General features: G+C 36.7%; 1 protein-coding gene across 1 annotated transcript in view; it reads right to left on the bottom strand.

The window, feature by feature from the left end:
• Positions 1-17,109, bottom strand: part of SLC26A7 (solute carrier family 26 member 7) — a gene marked incomplete at both ends in the record, with an annotated part of 179,258 nt that overhangs the window by 96,125 nt on the left and 66,024 nt on the right. The window lies entirely within an intron of this gene.

Consider the following 17,109-nt stretch of genomic DNA (forward strand, 5'->3'; position numbering starts at 1 on the left):
TCACTACTTTATACCCAGTAGGCTTAAAACTTCAAAAGCATTGAGGAGAAAAAGCCATTTCTTGAGTTTCTGCCACGTTCTGAGAAATGGAAACCTACTGTTTTGACTAGATACTCCATCAAGTAGCTGTAAAGGGCAAATATTAATAGGAAAACATCAGGACTTATATGTATATGGAGAAGAGCAAAAGACAGAAATAGGTTAAAGGAATATGTCTTAAGAAACCCAGGAATCAGTAGGAAAGTCATTCTTCTTAAACTTTTCCTTTCTGCTCCTAGCATCATGCTCCATCGCAAAACTATTTCATGGCCAGACAAAATAATCTCATCTGAGTAGAAGCTGTGCATTGAGCTCTGCTGGACAAAAGATGGCAGCAAAAATCAATTCTCTTTTCTCTACTTACTACTAACATTGCAATGATTGGTGCAGAGAAAGAACTTTTAGGAGATGGCCCACTCTTTGACTGAATGCATCCATGTAAACTCAGTCATAGAGATTTGTTGTTTTGAAAGTAACATTAAATTACATTAATGAGTATCCACACTGGAAAATGAACACAAATTGGGTCACGCTGATATATCCTCTTAATGTGTTAATTATAATATTTAGGTCAGGTCTTAAAATTCTTGTTGGAAAATAAGATTAACTATTAAAGAAATCAAAGGAAAGAATAGCAATGAGATCTCCTTCTATCAAAAGGTCACAGTGATAAATATGAGAAGTATAAAGTGCTATCTAAGTACCACCAAAGCACACATTACAAAATATATCATTTCCATCATATCACAATGTCCCTTGGCCAAAAGCAGTAATACTCTAAACTTGTATTAGGGTGGAGTTTTCTGGGCTCAAATCTGAAAATTTAAGTTCTGATTCTGGCTCTACCACATCCTAGTTTTTGTGACTATAGAAAATCTGTTAAAAATTTCCAAGCCTCATGATCTATAAATAATTAGAATGATGTCTGCCCTATTGATATTGCAGAATTGTTGTAAAGTGAATGTGAAATAACACATGAAAGAGCTTTGAAACCTGTAAAATGTGCAACATATGCGATGTACCTTGTATGTCATAAGGTGCCATATATATTTACCCAGCATGGAAAACTAGCCATGAGATTTCAAAATGTAGAAAAGGTCACACCATATTTTCCACTTCTGGAGAACATGAACAAATTTATCAGTGCAGAAAGAAATGTATTTGAACTGTTTGCATCTATGTGTCAGTTTGTCAAATAGAAATTTCCCAAGGGAAATACCCAATCAATCAATAGTATAGGTACAGTTGGAACACACTGATTCATAGTCTGTTGATCTTCATCCTGAAAACACAATTAGTTAAGAAAAATACTGAACCAATTTTTCCCAAGTATCTTTCTACTAGTTAGTTACAAATTATGACACTAACTCTTAAAGGCCATGAGGATGAAATTAGCATATTATTGGGGTAAGATGAACTCCAGAGAGTTGGATTTTCATTTCAGCTAAATGCAGCATACAAGCAATCCAAATCGTTGAAATTGTGAAACCTGTTTGCATATATGGAATTTTATGCATACATGGAATGTTAGAAAGTTCTTATCTGTATGACAAGAAATCTTATTTTCATTTATTTTGAGAAGCAAACTCCTTTGGGAGGCCTCGTATAGATCATCACCATTTTATTTTCTGGTTTTTATTTGTTTCCTACCCAGCGTCTACTTAAAAGTGTTAATGATTTCTCATGCCTGAGAAACAAACATCACCTAACCTGAAGTGATACACCAACAACTTCCAGCTAACCACCATCTTCTAGTAGCAACTTCTTTATGTCATTTCCACAACCTGAAAGTTACAAATGGAAGGGTATGGGAAAAGTTCAAGATATAAAAAGAGTTCAGCCCTTTCAAATATTCAAAATATATGTACCTACCTTACAATATAAATCAAAAAGATTTAAAACTTATCCAAAGACTCAAAGTATTTTTGTAATATTCTACCCGTAGTTTTATACTTTAAAAAAAATCTTCCCAGCAACGAATAAATTCCTAAAATGGAGAATTCTTGACTTTGAAAGTTCAACAAGCCCCTTAAGACCTAATTTCTGATACAAAATATTGTGTATGTAAAGGATGATTGCAAACATGTGAGATTTAGCTAAAGAGAAATTACTTTCTTCTGGATGACAACATTCTCCATAACCCAAAACAATGGCAGAAATTTTAAGAAGGAAAAAGAGGAAGAGGAGGAGGGGGAGGGATAGGACAAGGAGGAGAAAGAGAAGAAGGAGAAATTTAAGAACAACTCCCCTTTCCCCAGCACCCAAATCTCAACAGTTTATTCACATCAAAATTAGGGATCTAGCATACAGAGGCTGAGGTACACAGGTTGAAGGCAGCAAGTACCTGTGCAACACAGGCTTTGTAAGAGGTGCCCACAAATGGAACTGTTGTTTCCAAGATTTTTCTGGAATTTAAGTATGTAAAATGAGGATCCTTCTAGAATATTTCTCTTGGAGGCCTAGTGTTTAAATTTTATGCCAATGTTAAACAATTTTTAAGCTAATGACTTAATAAAGAGCTACATCAATGCCTTTTACTAATAATAGGAATGATGATAATTCTAATCTGGCTAGCTAATTCCCAAAAACTTGCCTATGCAACATTTTATGAGAAAATAAATTTCTTACAATATATTTCAGCTGTTTGTAGTAATGTTGATGTTCTGGGCTAATGCTGAAAACCTCTGACACACATTGTCAAGGTTCACTAGCATGATACTATTTGGTAATGCTTTTATAAACACCATATGTTCTATATAAATTGAATATATGTCAGATTTCAGGCCATTTTTTGCAAGTGGCCTTCAAGTAGTGAAAAAAGAAAAGAGTGCATAGAAAATAGCTATACTACCCAAGTGGATGGAATATTGCATGCATTTCAGGTTTTGTCAGTTTGTTGCAATCTGGCTCTCACATTATACCAAATCACTTATTTGTTTGTTCAGTGAATATTTATTAAATACCTACTAGGGGCAAGGCACAACACTGTTGCAGAATACAGAGATAAAGATATAGCTCACACTTCCAAAGAACTTATAAAGTGAGATGAAATGCTGATGTTGGGAGCAGGGAATGTTAACCAGGAGCATAAAGAACTGTAATGTAGGTGTTAATAGGGAGGTAAGGTTTAAGAAGTTGTTTGAGTGGGAGCTAAAACCCTAAAAGCCCTTTGTTCTCTACTGAGTATAGTATGCAGGTTTGGGGGAGAGAGCTAAATTGTTCGTGATAATAGGAGAACAACTGAGTACTGTGTAGGGATATGGCAGAAAAAACCTCTGTGTGACAAGAGAACATGAGAAAAAAATGTCAGGTGGATACCTATGAGGTTATGTGCTGTGGAATTCAGAATATAAAGTCCTCCTCCATACTATTCAGTAATAAAAAGGAATGGCCTATCAAGCCATGCAAAGACATGGATGAATCTTAAATGAATATTGTAAGCAAATGAAGACAGTCTGGAAAGGCCACATACTGCATGATTCCATTTATATGACATTCTAGAAAAGGCAAAACTATAGAGACAGTAAGCAGAGCAGTAGTTGCCAGGGGCTTAGGTGTTGGAAAGTATGTAAAAGGTGAAACATAGGGAACTTTTTAGGATGGTGAAATTATTCTGTATGATGCTATAATAGTGTATATATGACATTAAGCATTTGTCAAAACCCATGAACCTTAATGTGTGCAAATATTTAGAAAATCATTTGGAGGTCAGGAGACCCCAGGATGGAATGCAGAATGTGACAAAGAATCTAACCGATGACCAATGCTTCATTTACTCTCTATATATGTTTTGCCTTTTCTAGAGTGTCATTTAAATGGACTCATACAATGTACAGATTTTTAAGACTTGCTAAATGTATGAACAAACCTCACTGAAAGGAATGCAGAAAATGTGCTCATGTGAATAACTCCGGAAATTGGTAAAGAATGTAAAACCAAAGGCAAAAAAGAAACACTGTACTGGAGTTGATAAAGTTATTTCCCATGGGAGTAGAGGTTAACAATTCTGAAACCACTATAAATATACACTGGAATTGAAAAATCAAGTAAATGGATGATAGACAGTGAGAGCCAGGTTTCTCACTATTGCATAAGTTATAGACAAGCAAGGGGAGAAGGCTAGAATGATCAGTATGGGAGGGATAAGAGTTGCAGACATCAGTAGGAAACCATGTTTAGTTTAACACAGATACAGATGGATGCATTTAGAAATATATAGGTATGTTTACATACTTTTGTTGATATACACACATATATGTCCTTGCTGTGTCAGCTGAAATGGCTTAGAAGCCAACAACACCCCTGTGGCACACCTCACACCCAGATCTTAATCTCTAATACCATTGTCCAATGAAAGAAACCAGATCTCCTTAGAAAAATGGCTGACTCTAGGACTAGGGTAGGAAATATACACTATGAGCCTGGATCATCTTGTAGTGCCAGAAAGTGAAAAAGAACTCCAAAATTAAATAACAAACAAACAAATAAGTGGGAGTATATTAAGGAGGGACATAGAAGCCAACTGAAAAAAAAGCTCCCAATGTTCAAAGCTGGAACAATCTGAAGAACAACATAAAGTAGTACTGAATTATAACCCAAAGGATAAAATAAATATGCTTGATCCATACTGATATAAAAGATTGATTAAATTTTAAAATGGGAGAGCTGGAAAACTACTGTTCAGAAGAATTCCAGTAATTTATGTAGATAATCCCCACTTTTTATCTTAACTCTCCTTTAATGTAACTCTCACATGTTAAGAGTAGGCTGTGCATATTGACTTTTTTCCAAAAAATACAGTACGGAAAAGTGGAAAATAGAGTAACTTAGAGAAACCTAACAAACTAGCGCTAGTTCAACCAGGTGATCCAGGTTAACATTAAGAGTGATAAGTTATGTTGATAGTCTAGACTGTTAATAAGATGTGATGAGAATATCACTCTGTCTCTCTCATTTTCCTCCCCCAAACCCACAACCCCAGTTTAATCATAAGAAAAACATCAGACAAATCCCAATTGAGGGACATTCTAGAGAATACTGACCAGTAGTCCTCACAACTGTCAAGATCATCAAACACAAGAAAAGCCTCAGACATTTTCACAGTTAAGAGAAGCCTACCAGGAGACAAGACAACCAAATGTAATGTGGTACACCAGATGGGATCCTAGAACAAAAATTAACGTTAGGTAAAATTTAAGGAAATCTGATTACCATATATGGACTTTACTTAACAGCAATGTATCAATCTGATTCATTAGTTGTGACTAATACACCATGCTAATGTAGATATTAATAATAGGGGAAACTGGGGGTGGGTGGGGTATGTGGCAACTGTGTGTACTATCCTTGCAACTTTACTGAAAATCAAAAATTACTCTAAATCAAGGTTTGTTTTTTTAAAAAAAGAAAGAAAAGAAAACCTCCTCTACCTCTCTCACAGAAACTTCAGGTAAGTCTACATTTCTCTAACATGCATGTGTTGTTTAATATGAATTCCTGAGTTCTGCATACATGGGGACAGGGGAAAAGAGGGACTCCAGAAGCTCCAGGCAGCTGGGTTTAGAGGCATGATATGTGTAAATAACCACACCAAGACAAGTCTGCCCACGTATAAAAGAGAGGAATAGAAAATGTGCCACTAGTTTTCAGAAGGAGAATGAAATACTGCTGGATAGGGATAAAAGTGTATCTTGACACTTAAGGAATCCAAGAAGAAAGAAGTTATTAGAAAGCATTTCAGAAAGAGGGAAGAATATGAGTATAAAGCAGGACACCATGGGATATGCTCAGAAGACACGGCGTTGTTAGTTTAGAAGAACAACTAGACAAAAGGGAGTAATAAAAAATAAAGCAAGACATTTTGAAGTCCAAGTATAGAGCACCTTAAAAGTATTGAAAAGAGAGTTTTCCAGGTGTGAGGGACATCACTCTTCCATACATTTATTAAACACTTAATTTTGCAAGCAAGTGTGGCTCAAAACACTGGCTCAAAAATCAGAGCTGTGTTTTAGTAGGATCAATCTGATGATAAAATGTGAAACAACTAGCTGGTTTCAAAGGTTAGTAAGAGAAGAGTACCAAGAGGAAAAAGGACAAAAGCAGCTAAACTGGACATAGCAGGAATGGAGAACAGATATGAGACAAATATTGGATTATCCAGTAGGCAGACTTATCATATGCTTAGGAAACAAACACAAATTATGTTTTATTTGATTTTTTATTGTGGAATATATCAGAAAGTCACAGGGCTTAAGAATTATTTTATTTGGAATTGCATGTTTGAAGGCAGCCTCATAATCTTTTCAGTTCTCAGACTTTTCTAGAAAATAAAAAGCCTCTAAAGCAAGAGGCAGTGAGAATCAGAACTGCTAGGGATAGACAACAATTTGACTCTTCTGCCTTCCATTCTGCCCTAGCTAAAGAAAATGATAAAGATTTAAAATGGGGTGATTGGAGCATGATATTATTAGCCTTGGTGTGTGCATGTGTCTTCTTGTGGGGGATGGAGGGAGAAAATGATAAATTAGAAAAGGTGAAAATAAAATCTCAATTTAATTTTGGTTATTTGACATATGATACTACTAGAATTAAATTGATCTTATTCTTATACAAGTTATTCAACTCATGTTTATTCTGTACCAGCTGTTAGAATTATAGAGCTCGACAGTCTCTGTTATATAGAAACTAACTTGAATGTCTCCAGAGAGACATTCAAGATGGCAGAAAAGTAAGACGTGGAAATAACCTTTCTTCACACAAATACATCAGAAATACATGTACATGTGGAACACTCCTACAGAACACATATTGATGCTGGCAGAAGACCTCAGACTTCCCAAAAGGCAAGAAACTCCCCACATACCTGGGTAGGGCAAAAGAAAAAAGAAAAAAACAGAGACAAAAGGATAAGGATGGGACCTGTACCATCCTGTGGTACAGCTGTGAAGGAGGAAAAGTTTCCACACACTATGAAGCCCATATACTGGCAGAGACGGGGGATGGCAGGGGAGAAGCTTCAGAGCCACATAGGAGAGCACAGCAACAGGGGTGCAGAGAGCAAAGCGGAGAGATTCCTGCACAGAGGATCAGTGCCAACCAGCACTCACCAGCCTGAGAACATTGTCTGCTCACCTGCCAGCCAGGACGGGTGGGGGCTGGGAGCTGAGGCTCAGGATTTGGAGGTCAGATCCCAGGGAGAGGACTGGGATTGGCTGCGTTAACACAGCCAGAAGGGGATTAGTGCACCACAGCTAGCCAGGACGTAGTCCGGGAAAAAGTCTGGACGTACCTAAGAGGCAAGAGACCATTGTTTCGGGGTGCACGAAGAGAGGGGATTCAGAGCATCGCCTAAAGAAGCTCCAGAGAGAGGCGCAGGTGGCGGTTATCAGCGCAGACACCAGAGACGGGCACGAAACGCTATGGTTGCTTCTGCAGCCACCAAGAAGCCTATGTGAAAGCACAGGTCACTATCCACACCTCCTCTCCCAGGAGGCTGTGGAGCCCGCCACTGCCAGCGTCCCGTGATCCAGCGACAACTTCCCTGGGAGAATACACAGCACACCTCAGGCTGTTGCAACATCATGCCTGTCTCTGCCACCACAGGCTTGCCCCACATTCTGTACCCCTCCCTCCCCACCGCCTAAGTGAGACAGAGTCCCCTAATCAGCAGCTCCTTTAACCCCGTCCTGTTTGAGTGAAGAACAGATGTCCTCAGGTGACCTACATGCAGAAGCAGGGCCAAATCCAAAGTTGGACCCCAGGAGCTGTGTGAACAAAGAAGAGAAAGGGAAATCTCTCCCAGCAGCCTTAGGAGCAGCAGATTAAATCTCCACAATCAACTTGATGTCCCTGCATCTGTGGAATAACTGAATAGACAATGAATCATGCCAAAATTGAGGTGGTGGACTTTGGGGGCAAAGATATATGTATTTTTTTCATTTTTCTCTTTTTGTGAATGTGTATGTATATGCTTCTTTGTGTGATTATGTCTGTATAGCTTTGCTTTTACCATTTGTCCTAGGGTTCTGTCTGTCCTTTTTTTTTTAGTATAGTTTTTAGCACTTGTTATCATTGCTGGACTTGCTTTTTGGTTTGGTGTTTCTCTTCTTTCTTTCTTTTTATTTTTTTCTTTTTTATTACGTTATGACTTTTTTAATTTTTAATAATTATTTTTTATTTAAATAACTTTATTTTTTCTTTCTTTCTTTCTTTCTTTCTTTTTTTCTCCCTTTTCTTCTGAGCTGTGTGGCTGAGAGGGTCTCAGTGCTCCGGCCAGGTATCAGGCCTGTGCCTCTGAGGTGGGAGAGCTGAGTTCAGGTCACTGGTCCACCAGAGACCTCCTGGCTCCACATAATATCAAATGGTGAAAGCTCTCTGAGAGATCTCCATCTCAAGGCTAAGACCCAGCTCCACTGAACAACTAGCAAGCTACAGTGCTGGACACCCTATGCCAGACAACTAGCAAGACAGGAACACAACGCCACCCATTAGCAGAGAAGCTGCTTAAAATCATAACAAGGTCAGAGACAGCCCAAAACATACCACCAGACACAGTCCTGCCCACCAGAAAGAAAAGATCCAGCCTCATCCACCAGAACACAGGCACCAGTCCCCTCCACCAGGAAGCCTACACAACCCACTGAACCAGCATTAGGTACTGGGGCAGACACCAAAAACAACGGGAACTATGAACCTGGAAGAGGAAACCCCAAACACAGTAAGTTAAGCAAAACGAGAAGACAGAGAAACACACAGCAGATGAAGGAGCAAGGTAAAAACACAACAGACCAAACAAATGAAGAGGAAGTAGGCAGTCTACCGGAAAAGGAATTCAGAGTAATGATAGTAAAGATGATCTAAAATCTTGGAAATAGAATGGAGAAAATACAAGAAATGTTTAACAAGGACCTAGAAGAACTAAAGAGCAAACAAACAATGATGAACAACACAATAAATGAAATTAAAAATTCTCTAGAAGGAATCAATAGCAGAATAAGTGAGGCAGAAGAATGGATAAGTGACCTGGAAGATAAAATAGTGGAAATAATTACCTCAGAGCAGAATAAAGAAAAAAGAATGATAAGAATTGAGGACACTCTCAGAGACCTCTGGGACAACATTCAATGCACCAACATTCGAATTATAGGGGTCCCAGAAGAAGAAGAGAAAAAGAAAGTCACTGAGAAAATATTTAAAGACATTATAGTTGAAAACTTCCCTAATATGGGAAAGGAAATAGTCAATCAAGTGCAGGAGGTGCAGAGAGTCCCATACAGGATAGAGAAACATTCTAAACACATATTAATCAAACTATCAAAAATTAAATATAGAGAAAAAATATTAAAAGCAGCAAGGGAAAAACAAGAAATAACATACAAGGGAATCCCCATAAGTTTAACAGCTGATCTTTCAGCAGAAACTCTGCAAGCCAGAAGGGAGTGGCAGGACATATTTAAAGTGATGAAAGGGAAAAAACTACAACCAACATTATTCTAAACAGCAAGGATCTCATTCAGATTTGACAGAGAAATTAAAACATTTACAGATGAGCAAAAGCTAAGAGAATTCAGCACCACAAAATCAGCTTTATAATAAATGCTAAAGAAACTTCTCTAGGCAGGAAACACAACAGAAGGAAAAGGCCTACAATAGCAATCACAAAAAAATTAATAAAATGGTAATAAGAACATACATATCGATAACTACCTTAAATGTAAATGGATGAAATGCTCCAACCAAAAGTCATAGACTGGCTGAATGGATACAAATACAAGACCCATATATATGCTGTCTACAAGAGACCCACTTCAGACCTAGGGACACATACATCCTGAAAGTGAGGGGATGAAAAAAGATATTCTATGCAGACAGTAAACAAAAGAAAACTAGAGTAGCAATTCTCATAACAGACAAAATAGACTTTAAAATAAAGGCTATTACAAGAGACAAAGAAAGACACTACATAATGATCAAGGGATCAATCCATGAAGAAGGTATAACAATTGTAAATATTTATGCACCTAAAATAGGAGCACCTCAATACATAAGGCAAATGGTAAGAGACATAAAAGGGGAAATCAACAGTAACAAAATCATAGTATAAGGGATTTTAACACCCCACTCTCACCAATGGACAGATCATCTGAAATGAAAATAAATAAGGAAACACAGCTTTAAATGGTACATTAAACAAGATGGACTTAATTGATAATTATAGGACATTCCATCCAAAAACAACAGAATACACTTTCTTCTCAAGTGCTCATGGAAGATTCTCCAGGATAGATCACATTCTAGGTCACAAATCAAGCCTTGGTAAATTTAAGATAATCAAAATCGTATCAATTACCTTTTCTGATGACAACGCTATGAGACTACATATGAATTACAGGAAAAAAAATCTGTAAATAATACAAATTCATGGAGGCTAAACAATACTCTACTTAATAACCAAGAGATCACTGAAGAAATCAAAGAGGAAATCCAAAAATATTTAGAAACAAATGACAATAAAAACACAACGACCCAAAACCTATGAGATGTAGCAAAAGCAGTTCTAAGAGGGAAGTTTATAGCAATACAATCCTACCTCAAGAAACAAGAAACATCTTAAACAAAGAAACTAACCTCACATGTAAAGTAATTAGAGAAAGAAGAACAAGAAACCTCCAAAGTTAGCAGAAGGAAAGAAATCATAAAGATCAGATCAGAAATAAATGAAAAAGAAGTGAAGGAAACAATAGCAAAGATCAATAAAACTAAAAGCTGGTTCTTTGAGAAGATAAACAAAATTGATAAACCATTAGCCAGAATCATAAAAAAAAAAAAAAAAAAAAAAAAAAACGGGAGAAGGCTCAGATCAATAGAATTAGAAATGAAAAAGGAGAAGTAACAACTGACACTGCAGAAATACAAAGGATCATGAGAGATTATTACAAGGAACTATATGCCAATAAAATGGATAACCTGGAAGAAATGGACAAATTCTTAGAAAAGCACAACCTTCTGATATTGAACCAGGAAGAAATACAAAGTATAAACATACCAATCACAAGCACTTAAACTGAGACTGTGATTAAAAAAATTCCAACAAAAGCCCTGGGCCAGACAGCTTCTCAGGCGAATTCATCAAATGTTTAGAGAAGAGTTAATGCCTATCCTTCTGAAAATCTTCCAAAATATAGCAGAGTGTGGGAAACTCCTAAATTCATACTATGAGGCCAACATCACCCTGATACCAAAACCAGACAAAGATGTCACAAAGAAAGAGAACTACAGGCTGATATCACTGATGAACATAGATGTAAAACTCCTCAACAAAAATACCAGCAAACAGCACATTAAAAGGATCATACATCACAATCAAGTGGGGTTTATCCCAGAAATGCAAGGATTCTTCAATATATACAAATCAATCAATGTGATATACCACTTTAAAAAATTGAAGGATAAAACCATATGATCATCTCAATAGATGCAGAAAAAGCTTTCAACAAAATTCAACACCCATTTATGATAAATACCCTACAGAAAGTAGGCATAGAGGGAACCTACCTCAACATAATAAAGGCCATATATGACAAGCCCACAACCAACATCGTTCTCAATGGTGAAAAACTGAAACCATTCCCTCTAAGATAAGGAACAAGACAAGGGTTCCCCCTCACCACTATTACTCAACATAGTTTTGGAAGTTTTAGCCACAGAAATCACAGAAGAAAAAGGAATAAAAGGAATCCAAATTGGAAAAGAAGAAGTAAAGCTGTCACTGTTTGCAGGTAAAATTATACTCTACATACAGAATCGTAAAGGCTCTACCAGAAAACTACTAGAGTTAATCAATGAATTTGGTAAAGTAGCAGGATACAAAATTAATGCACAGGAATCTCTTGCTTTCCTATACACTAATGATGAAAAATCTGAAAGAGAAATTAAGGAAACACTACCATTTACCACTGAAAGAAAAGAATAAAATACCTAGGAATAAACCTATCTAAGGAAACAAAAGACCTGTATGCAGACAACACTAAGACACTGATGAAAAAATCTAAAGATGATACAAACAGATGGAGAGATATACCATGTTCTTGGATTGGAAGGATCAACATTGTGAAAATGACTATATTACCCAAAGCCATCTACAGATTCAATTCCATCCCTATCAAACTACCACTGGCATTTTTCACAGAACTAGAACAAAAACTTTCCAAATTTGTATGCAAACACAAGAGAACCCAAATAGCCAAAGCAATCAAGAAAAAGAAAAATGGAGCTGGAGAAATCAGGCTCCTGGACTTCAGACTATACTACAAAGGTACAGTAATCAAGACAGTATGGTATTGGCAGAGAAACAGAAATATAGATCAATGGAAGAGAATAGAAAGGCCAGAGATAAGCCCACAAACATATGGTCACCTTATTTTTGACAAAGGTGGCAAGAATATACAATGGAGAAAAGACAGCCTCTTCAATAAGTGATGCTGGGAAAACTGGACAGCTACATGTAAAAGAATGAAATTAGTACACTCTCTAATGCCATACACAAAAATAAACTCAAAATGGATTAAAGGCCTTAATGTAAGACCAGACACTATAAAACTCTTAAAGGGAAACCTAGGCAGAACTCTCTATGACATAAATCACAGCAAGATCCTTTTTGACCCACCTCCTAGAGAAATGGAAATAAAAACACAAATAAACAAATGGGACCTAATGAAAACTTAAAAGCTTTTGCATCACAAAGGAAACCATAAACAGGATGAAAAGGCAACCCTCAGAATGGGAGAAAATATTTGCAAATGAAGCAACTAACAAAGGATTAATCTCCAAAATTTACAAGCAGTTCATGCAGCTCAATATCAAAAATCAAACAATCCAAGCCAAAAATGGGCAGAAACCCTAAATAAACATTTTTCCAGAGAAGATTTACAGATTGTCAATAAACACATGAAATAATGCTCAACATCACTAATCATTAGAGAAATGCAAATCAAAACTACAATGAGGTATCACCTCACACCAGTCAGAATGGCCATCATCAAAAAATCTACAGGGCTTCCCTCGTGGCGCAGTGGTTGAGAGTCCGCTTGCTGATGCAGGGGACATGGGTTTGTGCCCCGGTCTGGGAAGATCCCACATGCCGCGGAGCGGCTGGGCCCGTGAGCCATGGCCACTGAGCCTGAGCGAGGCCACAGCAGTGAGAGGCCCGCATACCGCAAAGAAACCAAAACAAAACAAAACAAAACAAAAAATCTACAAACAATAAATGCTGGAGAGGGTGTGGAGAAAAGGGAACTATCTTTCACTGTTGGTGGGAATGTAAATTGATACAGCCACTATGGAGAACAGTATGGAAGTGTCTTAAAAAAACTAAAAATAGAACTACCATACGACTCAGCATTCCCACTACTTGGCATATACCCTGAGAAAGCCATAATTCAAAAAGTGTCATGTACCACAATGTTCATTGTAGCTCTATTTAGAATAGCCAGGACATGGAAGCAACCTAAGTGTCCATCAACAGATGAATGGAAAAAGAAGATGTGGCACATTTTTACAAAGAAATATTACTCAGCTGTAAAAAGAAATGAAATTGAGTTATTTGTAGTGAGGTGGATGGACCTAGAGTCTGTCACACAGAATGAAGTAAGTCAAAAAGAGAAAAACACTGTACGCTAACACTTATATATAGAATAAAGAAAAAAAAAAGGTTATGAAGAACCTATGCGCAGCACAGGAATAAAGATGCTGATGTAGAGAATGGACTTGAGGACATGGGGAGGGGGAAGGGTAACCTGGGACGAAGTCAGAGAGTGGCATGGACTTATACATACTACCAATTGTAAAATAGATAGGTAGCAGGATGCAGCTGCTTAGCACAGGGAGATCAGCACAGTGCTATTCAACCACCGAGAGGGGAGGGTGGGAGGGAGATGCAAGAGGGAGGACATATGGTGATATATGTATATGTATAGCTCATTCACTTTGTCATAAAGCAGAAACTAACACACCATTGTAAAGCAATTATTCTCCAATAAAGATGTTAAAAAAAAAGAATTGGTATTTTTAGCTATTGATTCTAAAAAAAAAAAAAGAAACTAACAGTCCATAAAGGAAGGTAAATACATGTGAAACATTTTCTGGTAGATTGAGAAGTCCTATAATGTAAGTTATGAGCAATGTCTCATAGAGGAAGTAAGGATAATCAGTTAAAACCATATTCAGAGATATCAGTGAAGGTTTGTCTGAGATGATTATATTTAAGCTGAGCCCTGAACGACATACAAGTGTTGTCATGTAAATGGTGTTAGAAAGGACCTTGAAGGTCTCAAGAATGGCAGGTACACAGTTGTACAGCCAAGTCCATTGCCCTACCAGACAAGTCATGCCTAGCACACAGGCTGCTGCTACTCTTAAGGAGATAAAATGTTGGAGAGAACTAGCACAATGACTGGCTGGAGCAGGTGCTGGATTGAATTTCCTTGCTTCCTTTCTCAGTATTAGTTTAAAAAGCTGTGTAGCATAGCACTTAAGAGACTGTATACTTGAGTCCAACTCCTACCCACCAATTCCTAACTATGAGATTCTAAATAAGTTGCTTAACTTTCAATATGTTCATCGGTATATTGGGAAGTATAATATTTTTATTTCATAAAATGCTGATGGAGATCAAATATATGAATACATGCAGTAAGCTTAGAACAGAGTTTGGCACATAGTAGGATAATAAATATTATTACTGTTTTTAATATGTGGAATTTTCAATCTATAATTTTAAGGATGTTACAATCCTAAATTTATTAAGTGAATTGCTTCTTAGATTTGCCAGGTACAAACATAGCTGGAAAGATTTAGAGTAAACAGAATAATGGCTTCCTGTCTGTAATGGTTGTGAAATAGTAAAACGTCATCAAAAGGGACTTTAGGTTGTCTTCCCCAGCATTACAGAAGAATAAATTCAATTTTTCTGGAAGGAGTATGAATGATGTGTTGAATAAGCAGGTTAAATGAGTTAACATCTTAAATCCTTTCTATACTCATGATCTTATTATTTAGAAAATGCAAAAAAATATTTAGTACAAAATCAAAAGTAAATGGAAAATCTCTTATTTGGTCTGCAGCTGTTTTTTATCATTTGTGAAGACGTAAGACTATGTGTTTCCAGAATGTACCAGTATGATAATAAAAGACTCTGTCAGTAAACACCCCCACCTATGCCACCCCATGCTTGTGCAACTGTTGAACAAAGGAGCCGTATATCCCCACATCCTCCAGGGCAGAAATCTTGTCCTGTGGTTGCTTCAGAAAAGTAAAGCTTGGGGAAATTTCCAAAGGTAAATGGATGGGGGACAATCCCAGACTCCTCTAAGTTCTTGGAAAAAGGAATGGGCAAAGTGCCCATTATGGAGAATAATAAGAGCTACAGGGAAAAGAGAACAATGGTTTTTAAAGTGCCATAATTTTTTTTTTTTTTTTTCTGTTCGTGGGCCTCTCACTGTTGTGGCCTCTCCCGTTGCAGAGCACAGGCTCCGGACACGCAGGCTCAGCCGCCATGGCTCATAGGCCTAGCCGCTCCACGGCATGTGGGATCTTCTTGGACCGGGGCACGAACCCGTGTCCTCTGCATCGGCAGGCAGACTCTCAACCACTACGCCACCAGGGAAGCCCAAAGTGCCATAATTTTTAATGAAAGTTTGTTTCCCCAACAAAAATGCTTATTGATACTGTCATTTTAAATGGTTCTACCTTGCCTCGAAATTAACACCTCATTGCTATAAGCAAGTAATCAATTCCTCTCTTGGCTGCTACCGTTTTTTGGCTAGACAATGTTTCCTTGTGTTGAAAAGTAAGAATAATAGTACAAACTTACATCAGTAACATTAGCGTTTCTTTGTAAAATGAGACATTTAAAGTATCTTATAAATAGATGACATAAATGGAAATAAAAATATTCCCAGAGCAGTCAGTTCAGTCAGAATCAGATAGTGCATGAGTTCTACTCACAGAGGTCCCTACTGTGTCACAAAACCATTACAATAAAACTAGAAAATCAACAACAATAAAGTTATGCAGAGGGAAAGAAACCAAACAAAAATAATACAATGGATACATTTTTATAAATCTCTAGAAAATATAAATTAATCGATAGTGCTTAGTGGTTGATGAGAAGGGGGTTTCCTAAAGGAATGAGAAGAAGGTCAAGTGTCAGGGGAATAATTTAAGGGAGTGACAGATATTTTCATTATATTGATTGTTGTGATGGTTTCATGGGTATGTCCATACGTCAAAACTTACTCCAAATATGTGGAATTTATACTTAGATAAAGATGTTTTTAAAGAGCCCATAATGTAATCTACAACATAGAAACATATCACATTATATCACTGTGGTGTAAAAGTACACTTTATACTAGCAACATAAAAGAAATAGTAAGGGAGAAGAGAAATAGGAATGATTTATTTTACATGAATGACAATGAATGAGAGGCATTTGAATGCATTATGACTCACATATGTACAGTTTACCTAAAAGGTGATCAAACCTCTACAAGGCAACGTCTGTTTATTTTGATAAAGGCAACGTACAGTAATGAATGCACCATTTTTAATGCAAGAAAGATCAAGTAGACAAAAATAATAATAATATTAAAGATGTAACAACATAAACAGTAAGGTAGAACTTATAGCTAGACATTAAGAGACACATTTTCCCCCAAGTGCTCATGAAACATTCACAAAAATTTATTATATATTAGGTTATAAGGAAAAAGTTAGTAAATTAGAAAATGTAGAGCTATTACAAATAATAATCTCTGACCACAATGCAACAACAGTAGAAATTATAGACAAAATTGAAAAAAAAAGCCTCATTCTTTTGGAAATTTAAAACCATTTTCCTAAATAATCATTGGGTGAAAGGAGAAATATGAACTGAAATCACAAAATTTCTGAAAAATATCAATATTGAAACACAATCATAATGTATAGAAAATATTTCAAGAGATGAGCATAGGAAAATTCATAGTCCTAAATATTTTTATAAATAAAAAATTTTTAAGTTATAATAAATAA

Source organism: Grampus griseus (genome assembly GCF_964374135.1).
Source record: "Grampus griseus genome assembly, chromosome: 17".
NCBI classification, from domain to species: domain Eukaryota; kingdom Metazoa; phylum Chordata; class Mammalia; order Artiodactyla; family Delphinidae; genus Grampus; species Grampus griseus.